Source organism: Pteronotus mesoamericanus, unplaced genomic scaffold, assembly GCF_021234165.1.
Source record: "Pteronotus mesoamericanus isolate MK-2021 breed Mesoamerican mustached bat unplaced genomic scaffold, CSHL_Meso_final contig_94, whole genome shotgun sequence".
Classification (NCBI taxonomy): Eukaryota; Metazoa; Chordata; class Mammalia; order Chiroptera; family Mormoopidae; genus Pteronotus; species Pteronotus mesoamericanus.
Window position 1 is genome coordinate 26,355,565 of NW_026555285.1, and position 14,698 is coordinate 26,370,262.

General features: G+C 37.1%; 1 pseudogene; it reads right to left on the bottom strand.

Annotated features, from left to right (window-relative positions):
* Positions 1-300: 300 nt before the first annotated feature.
* LOC129081062 (chromatin target of PRMT1 protein-like) lies at positions 301-12,395 on the bottom strand (annotated as a pseudogene).
* Between the last annotated feature and the right edge of the window lie 2,303 nt (positions 12,396-14,698).

The following is a 14,698-nucleotide window of genomic DNA, read 5'->3' on the forward strand; positions in this document are numbered from 1 at the left end:
ACACAGTATTTAAAAACTAAAAGAAACACAGTAAATGCACAAACTGGTGACAAGTAATTTTATAGCCTATTATAATAGGTCCTTTCAATATCAATCAGGTCTTCACTTCTGTTATCTCAAGGTTAGTTACAGATAAAGGTTATTTACAAGATAACTTTAACAAGAGTCTCTCAAAAGAGGGCGAGCAGGCTTCAACCTTTGGTTTCAGAATGTGTCTTTGTCATGAAGGCCTCCAACTCAGCAGGTATCCTCTTGCTTTCCATGTGGACACCCCCAAATGGCTGGCTACTTGCTCCTTGATCAGTGCAGCGTGAACAGGGCACCTCTCCCTTGTCAGAGGCCTCGGTTTCTGCCTCCCAAGCCTCACCTTGCCCGACCTATCATACCCCAACTTCTACCGCTGATTCTGCCATGACTTACAGTTCCACACCCTAGGTCCCCTCTGCCAGGACATCCACACGCTGGAACACCACCTCTTCTTAAACCCATTAGGGGAGCTACTGCTCATCCACTTAACAGCAGGTTTTGACCTCTCCATTCCACCCGTAAAGAGGGCTCTTGTGGCAGGTCCCCAGTGGGCGCAGTCCTCCTCTGAGCGTGCCTTTCTGGATAATGAACAGGCTTCTTCCTCTGACTGTTCCCCGCCACCCGCGGCCAGGGCCCCTCACGGGCCCCGCTAACAGTGCGTAGTGCTGCTTTAAGCTCTTCTGCTTGAGTTTTAATACCGCCTGGCCAGAGGGTCTCTTCTCCATCTGCTGGGTCAGTCTTCTGTTTCTGCCGGTAGCTAACTGCTGTCTTTACTACACCGAAGCTGGAATCAGCTGCCTGGTCTTTATTGTATTAGTAAACCACTCCTTTAGAGACATCATGGTGGGACTTTTCAGCACTACTTTCAGGGCTGACTGTGCAGCTCATCTTCAAATCTCGAGAATCGAAAGAAAGAGATGCTAATGCTCCCCCAACCCCCGGGCTGTGACCAGGGCTGTGACTAGGGCTGCGGCAGGTGGGCTGAGGGCCCGCCAAACCTGGGCGGACAGCAGAGTGGCTCGGGTAAGCTTGGGAGGGCGGATGGTTAGCTGTGTAAGAGGTTAAATCGCTGTGCAGTCTCCTGTGCCGGCTGACTGGCTGGCTGTCTAATCTGCCTGCTTGCCCCACCTGCCTTTCCTACTTTTTGTCCGTACCACTAAAGCCACCCCATACTCAAACCTTTTATTTTTAATTTTCATAATTTGTGTCTTCTGTTTAGATATTTCTATGAATTTTTAATTTTAATGATTGCACTTTTCAACACCAGAATTTCAATTGGCTTCTATAATTTCTATTCATTTATTGGTATTTACTTGACAAGTCATTGTTATATTTCCCTTCTAACTCTTTAATCAAAGTTTCCTGTTATTCCTTAAACATCTTTATAATAGCGTCTTTGAAGTCTTTGTGAAGTTCAACATCTGGACTTGCAGAAATAGTTTATATTGATTTTTTTAATGTATATATCACATATTCTTCACACATATGTTTCTTCATATATCTCATAATTTTTTTGTTGAGAACTGAATATACTTTAAATAATTTACTGTAGAAACTCTGGATTCTGGTGCACATTCCTATTGAATCTACAGGTTATTGTTTGTTTGTTTATATTTTTATCCATTTAGCTTTACTAATTCTATGGAGTTTACCTGTTCTGCAGTGTGAAGCCAATGATCTCTCCTTTTAGTTTATCTATTTATTTATTTTTATTATTAAGCTTGAGATCCTAATGGTGACACATGGACTAGTATAACTTAATAGTCTGCTAAAGATTGGCCAGAGATAGTGCTTAAACACCTTGATTCAGTAAAGTTCCCACTCTTCATGATTCATTTGTGTAAAGATTGAGCTATACAATAAACAACTTAACCTTACACCTAAAAGAACAAGAAAAACAGAAAAACAAACAATGCCCAGAGCAAGTAGAAGGAAGAAAATACTCAAGATCAGAGCAGAAATGACTGACATAGAGGCTAAGAAAACAACACAGAAGATCAGTGAAACCAGGAGCTGGTTCTTTGAAAAGATAAACAAGATTGACAAATCTTTAACCAGACTCATTAAAAAAAAAAGAAAAGAAAGGAAAAGACGGGAGGTGAAGAGAGAGAGAACCCAAATAAATAAAATCTGAAATGAAAGAGATGAAGTGACAACTGATATCACAGAAAAACAAAGATGGTAAGAAATTACTATGAAAAATTATATGCTAAGCAATTGGAAAACCTGGGCCAAATGGATAGATTTCTAGAAACATATAATCTTCCACAACTGAATCAGAAAGAAACAGAAAACTTGAATAGACTTATAACAGTGAATAAAATTAAGGCAGTAATAGAAAAATCCCAGTAAACAAAAGCCCTGGACCAGATGACTTCACAGGCTAATTTTACCAATCATTCAAAAAAAAAAACAAACAAACAAAAAAAAAACTGACACCTATCCTTCTCAAAGTATTCCAAAAAATTCAAGAGGAGGGAAGACTTCCGCGCTCTTTTTATGAAGTCAGTATTATCCTAATTCTAAAACCAGATAAAGATACAACAAAGAAAGAGGATTATAGGCCAATATCCCTAAAGAACACATGCAAAAACCCTCAACAAAATATTAACAAATGACTTCTAGCAATACATTAAAAATGTCATACACCATGACCAAAAAAATTTATTCCAAGGATGCAAGTTTGGTAGCACATCTGCAAACCAATAAATGTGACATATCACATAAACGAAGGGAAAGATAAAAGTCACACGATCATATGAATAGGTGCAGGAAAAAAGCGTTCAATAAAACCCAGCACCCATTTATTAATAAAACTCTCAACAAAGTGGGAATAGAAAGATCATACCTCAACATAATAAAGGCCATATATGAAAAACCAACAGCAAACATCATTCTCTATGGGCAAAAACTAAAAAAGTGTTCCCCTTAAAACCAGGAGCGAAGGAGGAAGTAAAACAGTCATTATTTTCAGATGGCATGATATTGTACATAGAAAACACTAAAGATTCCACCAAAAAACTACTAGACCTAATAAATGAATTTGGCAAAGTAGCAGGATACAAAATGAATACTCAGAAATCAATAGCATTTTTATATATCAATAATGAGCTATCAAAAATAGAAACTAATATAAAAGACCATTTACTATTGCAAAAAACAAAAACAAAAGCAAACAAACAAACAAAAAAAAAACAAGGTACCTAGGAATAAATTTAACCAAGGAAGTAAAAGACTTGTATTTGGAAAACTGCAGAACATTGAAGAAAGAAATTGAGGAAGATGCAAATAAGTGGAAGCATATGCCACGTTCATGGATTGAAAGAATTAACATCATTAAAATGTCCATACTGCCCAAAGCAATCTATAGATTCAATGCAATTCCTATTAAAATACCAATGGAACATCTCACAGATCTGGAACAAATATTCCAAAAGTTTATATGGAACACCAAAGAACCCCAAATAGCCTCAACAATCTTGAAAAAAAAGAACAAAGTTGAAGGGATCACAATACCTGATATCAAACTATACTGTAAGTCCACTGTAATCAAAATAGCCTGGTACTGGCATAAAAAGAGATATATAGATCGATGGAACAGAACAGAGAGCCCAGAAATAAACCCATGATTTTATGGTCAATTGATATTTGACAAAGGAGGCAAGAGCACAGAATGGAGCAAACACAGTCTCTTTAATAAATGGTGTTGGGAAAACTGGACTGGTACATGCAAAAAAGTGAAACCACACCACCAACTTTAGATATGTCTAGCTTTAATTCTTTCTTACAAAAGCAAGCTATCCATTTGCTTTGGAAACTGGAAGTACAAGCATGTTTGGCTCTGCATTTTGGACAAGGGCGGAGCATGATGGATATCTAGAAAGTATTTTCATCCATGCGTGTGGTGGGTATAGAACGAATGAATGAAACTAGACAGGACTCATATTTCATGGGGCCCAATCCATTGCCGGGCATATGTGGTATCAGCACACGCTGGAGGAAGGGGATCCGCAATAAATTCTACCAGGCTTGGAGCTGGATGGTCTGTAATGAAGCCCCAAGTTCTGGTGTGGCCCCCAGCTGCCACCTGAGAGAAGAGGGTCTCTCTACAGCAGACTCTGCCTCTGTGTCAAGACAGGTGGAATGAGCAGCAGGGTTCATTTTCTGTTCCTCCAGCTGTATACCCACATGTGATCCCAACCAAGGCAGTTGAAAGTGGAGAGCACCAGCCTTCTCGACCCAGCTCCCCTGCCGAAGTCTCGGCCAATGTCCCCAGGAGCCTAAAGAACATATCTGCACTAATCACTGTCCCTCCAGAACCTGTGCGGTCAGATCCCAAACAGATGAGAAGGAATACTATTCCAAGCCTGTGCACAGAGCAACACTCGCACTTTGGAAGAAGCAGGAACAAAAATCAAGATCCTGTTTCACCTCAGTGTACACACAAGAACAAACTCAAAATAGATAAAACACTTAAATATAAGTCATGAAACCCATAAAAATTCTAGAAGAAAACATTGGCAGTAAATTCTCAGGTATCTCAAAGAGCAGTATTTTTGCCAATATATCTTCTATGGCAAGGGAAACAAATGAAAAAATAAACACATGGGACTACATCAAATTGAAATGCTTCTACACAGCTACAGAAACCATCAGCAAGATGAAAAGTGAACCCACGGTATAGGAGAACATTTTTGCCAATGATATATCTGATAAGGGTTTACTCTAAAAAATATACAAAGAACTAATACAACTCAACACCGGGAAGACAAATAATCCGGTAGAATATGAGAAAAGGACCTGAACAGACACTTCTCCAAAGACGACATACAAATAGCCAATAGAAATATGAAATAATTTTCAATGTCACTAATCATAAGAGAGATGCAAATTAGAACTGCAATGAGATATCACCTCATGCCTGCCAGAATGGCTCTCATCAATAAGTCAACAAAAAACAAAAGTGTTAGCAAAGTTGTAGAGGAAAGGGAATCCTCAGGCATTGCTGGTGGGAATGCAAGCTGGTGCAGCCAATATGGAAAACAGATGGAACGTCTTGAAAAAAATTAAAAATAGAATTCACTTTTGACCCAGCAATTTCACTTCCGGGAATATATTCCAAGAATCTCAAAAAAAACCAATACCAAAAAAATATATGCACCCCTATGTTCACAGCAGTGCTATTTACAATAGGCAAGATCTAGAAACAGCCCAAGTGCCCATCAGTAGATGAGTCGATAAAAAAGCTGTGGTACATTTACACAATGAAGTACTACACAGCAGTAAAGAAGAAGGAACTTTTACCTGTTGTGAAAGCAAGGATGGACCTGGAGAGTATTATGTTAAGTGAAATAAGCCAGCCAGTGAAATGCAAATACCACATGATCTCACTTATATGTAGAATCTAATGAACACAATAAACTGGTAAATAAAACAGAAACAGAAGCACAGATACATGGAACAGATTGACAGCTTCTAAAGGGAAGAGGGGAGACTAAGGGAAAATATGAAGGGATTAGACAAAGAAGATTTATGCATGCTCCATGGACAAGAACAATGACATGGGAATTGGCCGAGGGAGGGGTGAGGGTGGAACTGGGTGGAGGAGGGCAAAGGGAGAAAACCAGGGACAACTGTAATAGTATAAACAATAAAAAAAGTAAATAATTTGTTTTAAAGATTGAGCTATACATTCATAATTCAGGCAATTTACAAACCTGACCCAGGTTTGTTTTTTTCCTCATTTGAAGATATATTTTCACTGCTTTTTAGAAAGAGAGGAAGGGAGAGAGAGGAACATCAATGTGAAAGAGAATCCTCAATTGGCTGCCTCTCGTACATAATCAGACCAATGTTTGAACCCACAGCTCAGGCATGCGCTGTGGCCAGGAACTGAAACATAACCTCTCAATCATGGGGCGATGCTCCAACCAACTGAACCACACTGCCAGGGCGGTCACAGTCTTTACCTCTGCTGGGTTTTGTCATGTCATCCACAAACTAGTGCTCTCTCTAATCCAACCTAAGTTTATGCTCATCCTTATGCATATAAAAGGACAGGCAAATTAGGTTTGCTGTTGTGAGTATGTAAAACACAGAGTTCATTCTTATATTATTATTTTTAATTATTGTATTATTTTCCATACCAACAAGTGTAAACCTACTTTTGTCCCATCCTGTATGTGCATAGCATTTGAGACCACCTAGGATGTGTGGTAGTTTATCAAGGCTACTGCGGCTATCTCAGTCCCTAGATCTCCTTGATAAACTAGCATGCCTTCTCATTTATTTCTTGCCCCAACCAATATTACAATTTCAGGTAGCAGCAACACTGGTTGTCATCAAGATCAATAGTGTTTTTCAGCAATGCCATTTGTCACAGAGCTTTTACATGCCCTGCTCCTAGTCAAGTTACTGCTGCCCAGCAGTGAAGTTGCTAGTTTTTATGTTTTACTTAGCTCCATTTGAACAATCTCTGATGGAGAAAAGTTGGAAAGTTTTAGAGTGAAGGAGTAGAATTTGTTCAAGACTAAAAATCCCATGAACTTTCATTGTTCTTGTATAGTTCAGTCATTTTCCTTAAGCATCAATAAATGTATCACAATTTGTTGTATCTATTTTAAGTCCAAAGAACAGAGATGTTTAGTTTTAAAAAATTTGCCAAGTTTATTGTTGCAGTGATTTGTAGATCTCCTCATTCAATCATTTTTCAAAGTCCATTTCTCATTGACAGGGGAAACCAAATAATGTCATGTTGGACAAAATGACCTATTTTATAGTGAAGTAAGTAAGGCAGTGCACTCACAACCATGGGTCTCACTACCCGCCACATCATCCTGAAGCTATTTGCCCAAAAGACCAGTGGACTAAACTTATAAAAATAAAAACATGATCCCGTGCAAAGAAGGGAAGCTAATCTTTAATATGAGGTATACTCCTTAAAAAATAGGCACTGTATGCCTATTATGTGGCACTGTATCCCCAGTAGATAAAATATACAGGTCTGGGTAACAAGAATTGAAAACAGAATTAGCTCCAGGATAGGGTCGTTAAAATAAAAATACCACAGACTAGGTGACTTCAACAACAAAAATTTATTTCTCACATTTCTAGAAGCTAGAAACTCAAGATCAAGGTGTTGACAGGTTAGATTTGTCTCTAAGCTTTCTGTGTTCAGTCCCAGATGGCCAACTTCTTGCTGTGTCATCATGTAGGTTTTTTTCCTCTGGACATGCAGATATTTGGTATCTCTTTTTGTGTCCAGGTTTTGTCTTCTAATAAAAACAGCACACAGACTGGATTAGAGCCCACCGTCACGGTCTCATTTTAACTTAGTTGCCTTTTATAGATTCTTTCCCCAGTACAGCCACATTCTAAACTACTGGAAATGAGTGTTTTAACACATGAATCAGTGGTAGGGGAATTCAGCCCATAAGACAGTGTTTATCAATCCTTCTAGGGACTCACTTCAGGAATTCATGAGTCTCTTCCTTAAAACTACAGAATCTATGAGCCCAGAGGTCCTCAGCCTGTAGAGATTATCCTTCTTAGAGCAGACACTATAAGATTAAATCTAGAATTGATGTAGGGTCATTTTGGGTTCTTCATGCCAGTACACAGTCTGGCAGGGATAACTGACCCTGATTTCTGTCAAAAGTAGGTGCTGATTGTTTTATAATTAAGGGATGAATAAATATATTTGATAGTCAATTGATCCATTGAGGCAACTGGTGGTGCTCACATGGCCAATTTGAACTATAAATGAACAAGCACAGCATCCACATCTGAAATGTGCATGATAACTTGAGGCCCAGACACAGAGGTTCTCCAAGACTGAGGTCAAGACCGAGGTCTGAGTCATCCTACCTTGTAAGCCTCTGCACCAGCAGCAATGCTATCTGAGAGTGATGGGACTTATGACGAGGTATATAAAAGGGAAGTTATAATGTTAGCTACAGCCTTGGTACTAACTATAGCACCAGCGTTGGTGGGGCATAGTTCTCCCGGTAACTCTTTTCTTGTAAATTGTTTGGTTATTTCGACCACAGAGTTCTAGAAAAGCTATACCTGGGTAATGTACCATCTAGATTCCCTTTCGTGGTTCTGTGGTTGTGGTCCATTTCTGAGTTTCTGTGTGTATTGGCTGTTAGTAGTAGATGTCTCTCTTTCTATGGAAAATTGTTCTTGGCTGATTGGAGCTCCCTTACACCAGAAGTTGTTCAGACTCACTCAGACTCTGAGGGAAGCTCATAGCCAATGACTTCCTCATACAAGGTTTTAAATGCGGATCTTCTTGCCTCAAATATGGGCAATGCAGTGGAGACATTTGTTTTCCTAACCTCCTTCCTCTCACTCTATAGGTCAGGCAAAGACTAAGCTTGACCTGAACCCACATCCTTGTTTGGCACTTTTCCCATGCTTGCCCTATTCCACTGCCTCCCTTAAGGTTTTCTTGAAAAGTTCTCTCAGTGAACTATGTGCATTGAGACCTCTGTTTCAGGCTTTTGCTTCTCAGGAACCTGATCTAAGATCTTTACATCTCAGGGAGGAAATGAGACATTTTCCATTCTGATTTGAGAGAAGACATTTATTTGTGATTTGAAGAGAAAGTTGGAAGTTATTTTCCATCTTCATGATAAAGGATTACATTAATACTATAATATTTTTAAATACAAAAATTATTTCCTAATTGAATGGCATTATGCAATCTGACTATCCAGTGACTAGACATTAGAGATACTGTCAATTTTGAAATACAAACATAATGTGCCTAAATATCACGGTAGATACAACTCTTTGATTTGCCATTTAGTATGTAAATTTCAAAAAATTTCCCAACATTTTTATTATCTCTTTTCCCCATGAAACCCTGTTTAAATAACACTGGAACCTACCGTAATAAATACTTTCTAATTTTTATAGATATCAGACTTAATCCTAATCAGAAAGTATTAAAGCCACTGTTTGACTAAAAATAGAACTGCTATTAAGGAAAAATTCCTAATTTTTTATTCTCATTCTAATTCTTTGACTGCATATTTCATCACAGCATCTACACAGAGTGGGCATTGATGCAAACTGCCTAATGCATGCATCAGGCAGCTAGGAGTGAAGAAGAGCGTAAAAAAACACAGACTGGTAGAATGCAGAGCCACACAACACGGAGTGGCTAAAGTCCATGCAAATCAGGAAATTAGTAGATGGGGCCAGTGTTGACACTTCAGTTCTTAATTATCCTAATTAGAGACCATCAGAATAGCAAAATAATGTTTATTGAGCCTGGCAAAGTGAAACAGTTTCATTGTGCTTATTGCTTATTTTGGCAGTCATGTTACAGTTGACTCACATACTGTGTAGTTAACAAAATCTCATAAGCCATTTTATATGAACTATGGTTAAGTCTAGCCTCTCTCTTCCTGCTCTTGTAAAATTGCTATTTTAACTCAACTATAAGATTTTCCATTTTTTGTCTACACTTTGTCGTACTAATTTTGGCTTTTTTTAATAGTACACAATCAGTACATCTCTGAGTTGATGTAATTTTAAGCAGTATTTCTTATTTTCAAGGTTTTCAGGGTCTAGAAGCAGAAGGTGATATGTATACAGATTACCATTAAATATTGTGCTACATAAGTCATAATGAAGTACGGACAGAACTCTATGGGGGAATGTGATATTTGAATCTTATAGGATGAGTGTGTGTGTATATGTAAATATATATACATATATATATATAAATGAAGATAAAAAGTCATTTCAAACTGAGAGACTGAGGGAACAATCTTTGTACAGTATTCAAGGGCAAAAAGCATTCTGAAAATTATTGATTATTTGGGTTATTTTCTCTCTTCTTAATAACCAATTCAGCTAAATTATTTGACTTGACATCTTATACAAAATTATAGATTTTTCAGTTTCTTCTATAATCAATATTTTATTAGAAGAAAAACAGTAAAAATAACTCACACATCATTATACCATTAGAGAGGTATATTAAGAAGTGTAAGCTACACTTTCTTCCATGAAATCCCTGAATAGGTAATCTTTAATGTAAAGGTAAATGGCAAGAATATTATTTTAGGTGAAGGTTATATTTTATGATAGGAAAGACTTTCAAAATTCACTGGCTAAAAAACTGAAAGTTTTATTTCCTGTCTCCTAAGATTTCAGAAATATACCCAGATATACAACCATGTGTGTATTTTCTTTCTTAGTCTTGCCTGGCACTAGATCTGCTCATTTAAGCTAAGAAACAGGAAAGGTTTCTTCTTTATTACATTGATGTGAACTTTCTGGGTTTGTAAGGCATCTCTGCTCCTCAAAGTTGATCAGAAACACTGGTGATTTTTCAATACACCTGGGCATTAAGTTTTCCAGGTGGTAGAAACTGGAAAAGGGTAAGAGTGTGGTGAACAGAGCATACACAAATGTCTTAGGCCACAGACTCAGGACATACCACACTTGTTCCTTTCTCATTGCCAAGAACTTAGTCACATGGCCCCCACGAACTCAGTGTTACTGTTGAGTAGTCATGGGCCCAGAAATGAACTCAGCGCTATGGAAAAAGTCAAAAGTCTCAATCAACCTCAGGTAGCAGACTTGAGTTACTTTTTGTTTCCCTCACAAGTACATGCACAGTCTCTGTCTATAAACATTGTTATATGTATTTTAAATTTCAGTTTTAAAAAATGGCAGTCTGGTTTCCATTCTTGGCAGGTATCTATTTTACCTTGCAACATGTTTTTAGATTTTTCTCTTTCTAGAGTCTACATTTTTAAGTATTGTACAAAGGCACTTCACATGCACTTTTAATATAAAAAAAATTTAGGAAAGCATTTATTTATTTTGATTACTTATTATTTATCAGTCTTCCTTCTTTCCCACTGAACATGTATTATTCAATTGTAAGATTCACTGGATTTTTCTTTCATATATCTTTCTTTTCATCAATAATTCTAATTTTGTGTACTTTTACTTTGAGTGGTCAAGCACTCTTCTAGGTTTTAGGGATGCAGCAATGAGCAAAAATGTCCCCACCACAAAAAAAGGAGTTTTTTCTTCTTACAGCTTACAGTATACCAGGACACTATAGAGCAGCACACAAAAAAAGTATATTTCATGTCAGATATTAGTAAATATTATGGAGAAATATCAAGTAAGAGAAGGGGGAAAATAAGTATAGGGAGAGACATAGTTACTATGTCAGGACGGTCAAGAAAGGTCTGATTGTCATTGTGATATTTAACAAAGGCCTAAAGTAAGAAGAACCAACTCAAGTGAATTTCTGGGGGAGTAAGCAAAGGAAACACCAAAAACCTTGAACCAGGAGCATGGCTAGCAGGCTTGATGGTCAGAATGAGCAAGAGGGAAGAGCAGAAGGGCTGCTGGTTAGATGAGTAACATGGGCCCAGATTGCCGGGAGTTTTGTAGGACTTAAAAAGAATTAAGTTTACTGTGTGGTAAAAAGCCACTGAAAATCGTTGACTATAGCACTGATGTGATCTGTCTCATCTTTTAAATGGATGACTGAGGCAATACTGAGAAAGCCAAGAGGCATATTAGCATTATAATACCAGATAAAAGAAGATGTTGTCTGGCCCTGCGAATTAGCAGTGGAGAAAGCAGGGAATGGCTAAATCCTGTATGTATTTGGAAGGCTGTGCCACATGGGTTTGCTGAATAAAATGTGTATAAAATGTGAAAGAGCGAGAAGTGTTCAATCATTAAGATTCAGCAACTGAAAAATATGAATAGCCATTGTCAATTGGGGAAGAATACAGCCATTTTTCCCAAGGTGGAGTCTATATTATTTTATTTTTCTCTTTTCCTTTTACATTTCTTAAATCATTTTGTTGGTCTGTTTTTATTATTTCCAATATTTTTTACTTGTCACAAAAATTTGTATCCAAAAAAAAAAAAAAAAGATAAATTCTCTATCTGTTGTATTAACAACATATGATTTACCTATTCTGATTCTTTGGCTTGGATTTTTCTCCTTTGAACTACTGAGATGTTTTAAACGGACACTCATCTTTCTTTGCTTACTGACCTTTGTCTATATTTTTCTGTGTTCTTGGAAATGTATAGTTACAATCTAATGTATGAATGACAATATGGCCTCACCGTTCAACTATGTATGTTAAAAAGGTAACATAAAAATATCTTTGTTAGTGGCTGAAACATTTTAATTATAGCTACCAGCACTGCCAATAGGTGTCATTCCCCTCAAAAGACTGGGCGGTCAGGCTTTGGGTTAACTGGCCAACAGGTGAATTAGTAACTGATATGGGATAGGGAGAAGATTTTGTTTTGTTTTGTTTTTCTTTCTCCAACTTACCAAATAGGCTAGAATCCTGGTACTTCTCCATCTTGGAATAGTTGTAGATTAGAATTTTGAGTCGATGTGGTTTCTAGATCACCAGCCTCAACATAACCTGGGAACTTGTTAAAAATTCAAATTCAAAGCAGCCAACCCAGACCTAATGAATCTGAAATTCCAGGGATGAAGCCAACAGTATATATATTAAACTGTCTAAATCCTTTGGGACATGCTGAAGTTTGAGAAAAACCCCTCTAACTCTCTGCTACCAAAAGTGTGGTTCATAAAACAGCAGCATCATCACTTGGAAGCTTATTAAAGACATGACGCTCCCCAGACATATTGAAACAGAATATATATTTCAATAATGTCCTTTGGTGATTTGTATGTACATTAATATTGAAACACACTGCCTAGATTTTCAAACTTCTCCCAGTGTGAGCAAGTAACACTCATCAGCTGCAGGAAGGGTGATAACAGTTCAGTTAACAATGCAGCCTCCATCAGCAGAGGCGGAGACTTGTCACTAAAAAGGTATCTGCTATGGTCCTTTCCATTTCCTCATATCTGAGATATTAACTGCGGGACAGGGAAGCCACTGCTGCCTTATTTTCTTAGAAGGCAGAAGTTTGTAAGTCTTATAGCCAAGTCACTCAGACAGGAAATTTTATTAGCCACAGACGAAGGCCAAAGTGAATAACTTGTCTTTTTAGTTTTTATTGCTGAAATTTTCAGTAAAGTTTATCACGTACTTGGGAAATTTTGCCTGGTTCTAAAGGTCATATTTAATAGCAAAAGATTTAGCATAGCCAACACAATACTGAAGAACAAAAAGACGGACTCACACAAGACAATTTCAATAAATTCTTTAGAAGTATAAAAATCAAGACAACATGGATTGGCAAAAGAATAGATGCATTTATCAAGAAGAAGAGTAGAACACCCAGAAAAAAGCCACACAATTATAGTCAACTAATATTTGACAAAGGAGGGAAGGCAATGTAATGAATAAAGTCTAATCTCAGCAAGTGGTGCTTTAACGATCGAAAGTCTATATGCAAAAAAAACCAACCAAACAAAAAGTCAACCTAGGCATTAACCTTATAACTTTCAGAAGTTATTTAAAATGGATCAAAGACCTAAATGTAAATTTAGGGACTAATAAACATCTGGAAGAAAATATAGGAGAACATTTATGTGACCATGAGTTTGCTGATGTGTTTTAGAGACTGTTAGGAGTAAAATTGTGTTCCCAAAATTTGTATTTTGAAGCCCCAATCACCAGTACCTCATAATATGAGCTTTAGAAAATAGGGGTGTGGAAAATATATTTGGTTGATTTAAGATGAGGTTATACTGCAGTAAAGTGGGCCTATAATCTCACCTGATTACTGTCCTTATACAGAAAGGAAATTTGAACACAGGAAGGATGTCAAGTGAAGATCGGAGTTCTGAACTACCAGAGGCTAGGAGAAAGTCCTGGAACAGATTTTCTAGGTATCTGGATACTTCCTGAGGGAGGATGGCCCTTCCAACATCTTTATCTTGAGCTTCTAGCCTCCAGAGAATGAGACATTTAACTTTTGTTGTTTAAGACACTGAGGTTGGAGGTTGTAAAACTTTGTTATGAAAGTTCTAGAAAACTAGTACAAATGAAAGACCAAAAGTGTAATTCATGAAAGAAAAAATATGATCACTTATGTTTTATTTAAGTTTTAAAATACTTTTAAGCAGAAGACACTGTTAGGAAAACCAAAATACCACCAACTGTCTAGACATATTTCAAAATTGCATATTTGATAAAGGGCTGTATACAAATTATATAAAGAAGCATTAAAACTCCAAAATAAGAAAACCAACAACCCAATTTAAAAATGGGAAACTGATCTAAAACTATATCACCAAAGATTATATACAAGTTGGAAATAAGTATATGAGATATACTCTATATACAGGTCTGGCAGAAGTAGTGCCTGCTTGAGTGACACGAGTAGGGTAATAATAGGAGTGTAATAATTTATAGTTTTAATTTGAACATTTCATCTAAAGTGTCCTCTGGTGTGCTTGAGTGTGATGTTGTTATATTATAGAATTATGTACTTATGATTTTGTAATAAAAAGTGGTGTTATTTGTGCTGGACCCTATAATTTGTCATTGATTGTTGCAAATTAATGCAACAATGAAATACCACTGTGTACCTATTATAATGACTAGCATTTAAAAAAACCTGCAACTTCAATGGCTGACAAAGCAGGTGGAGCAAGAGGGACTTTCATTCATTGCTGGTGTCAATATAAACTAGAACAGCCATTTGGAAGACAGGTTGTTACTTTCTTATAAAATTCATTGTA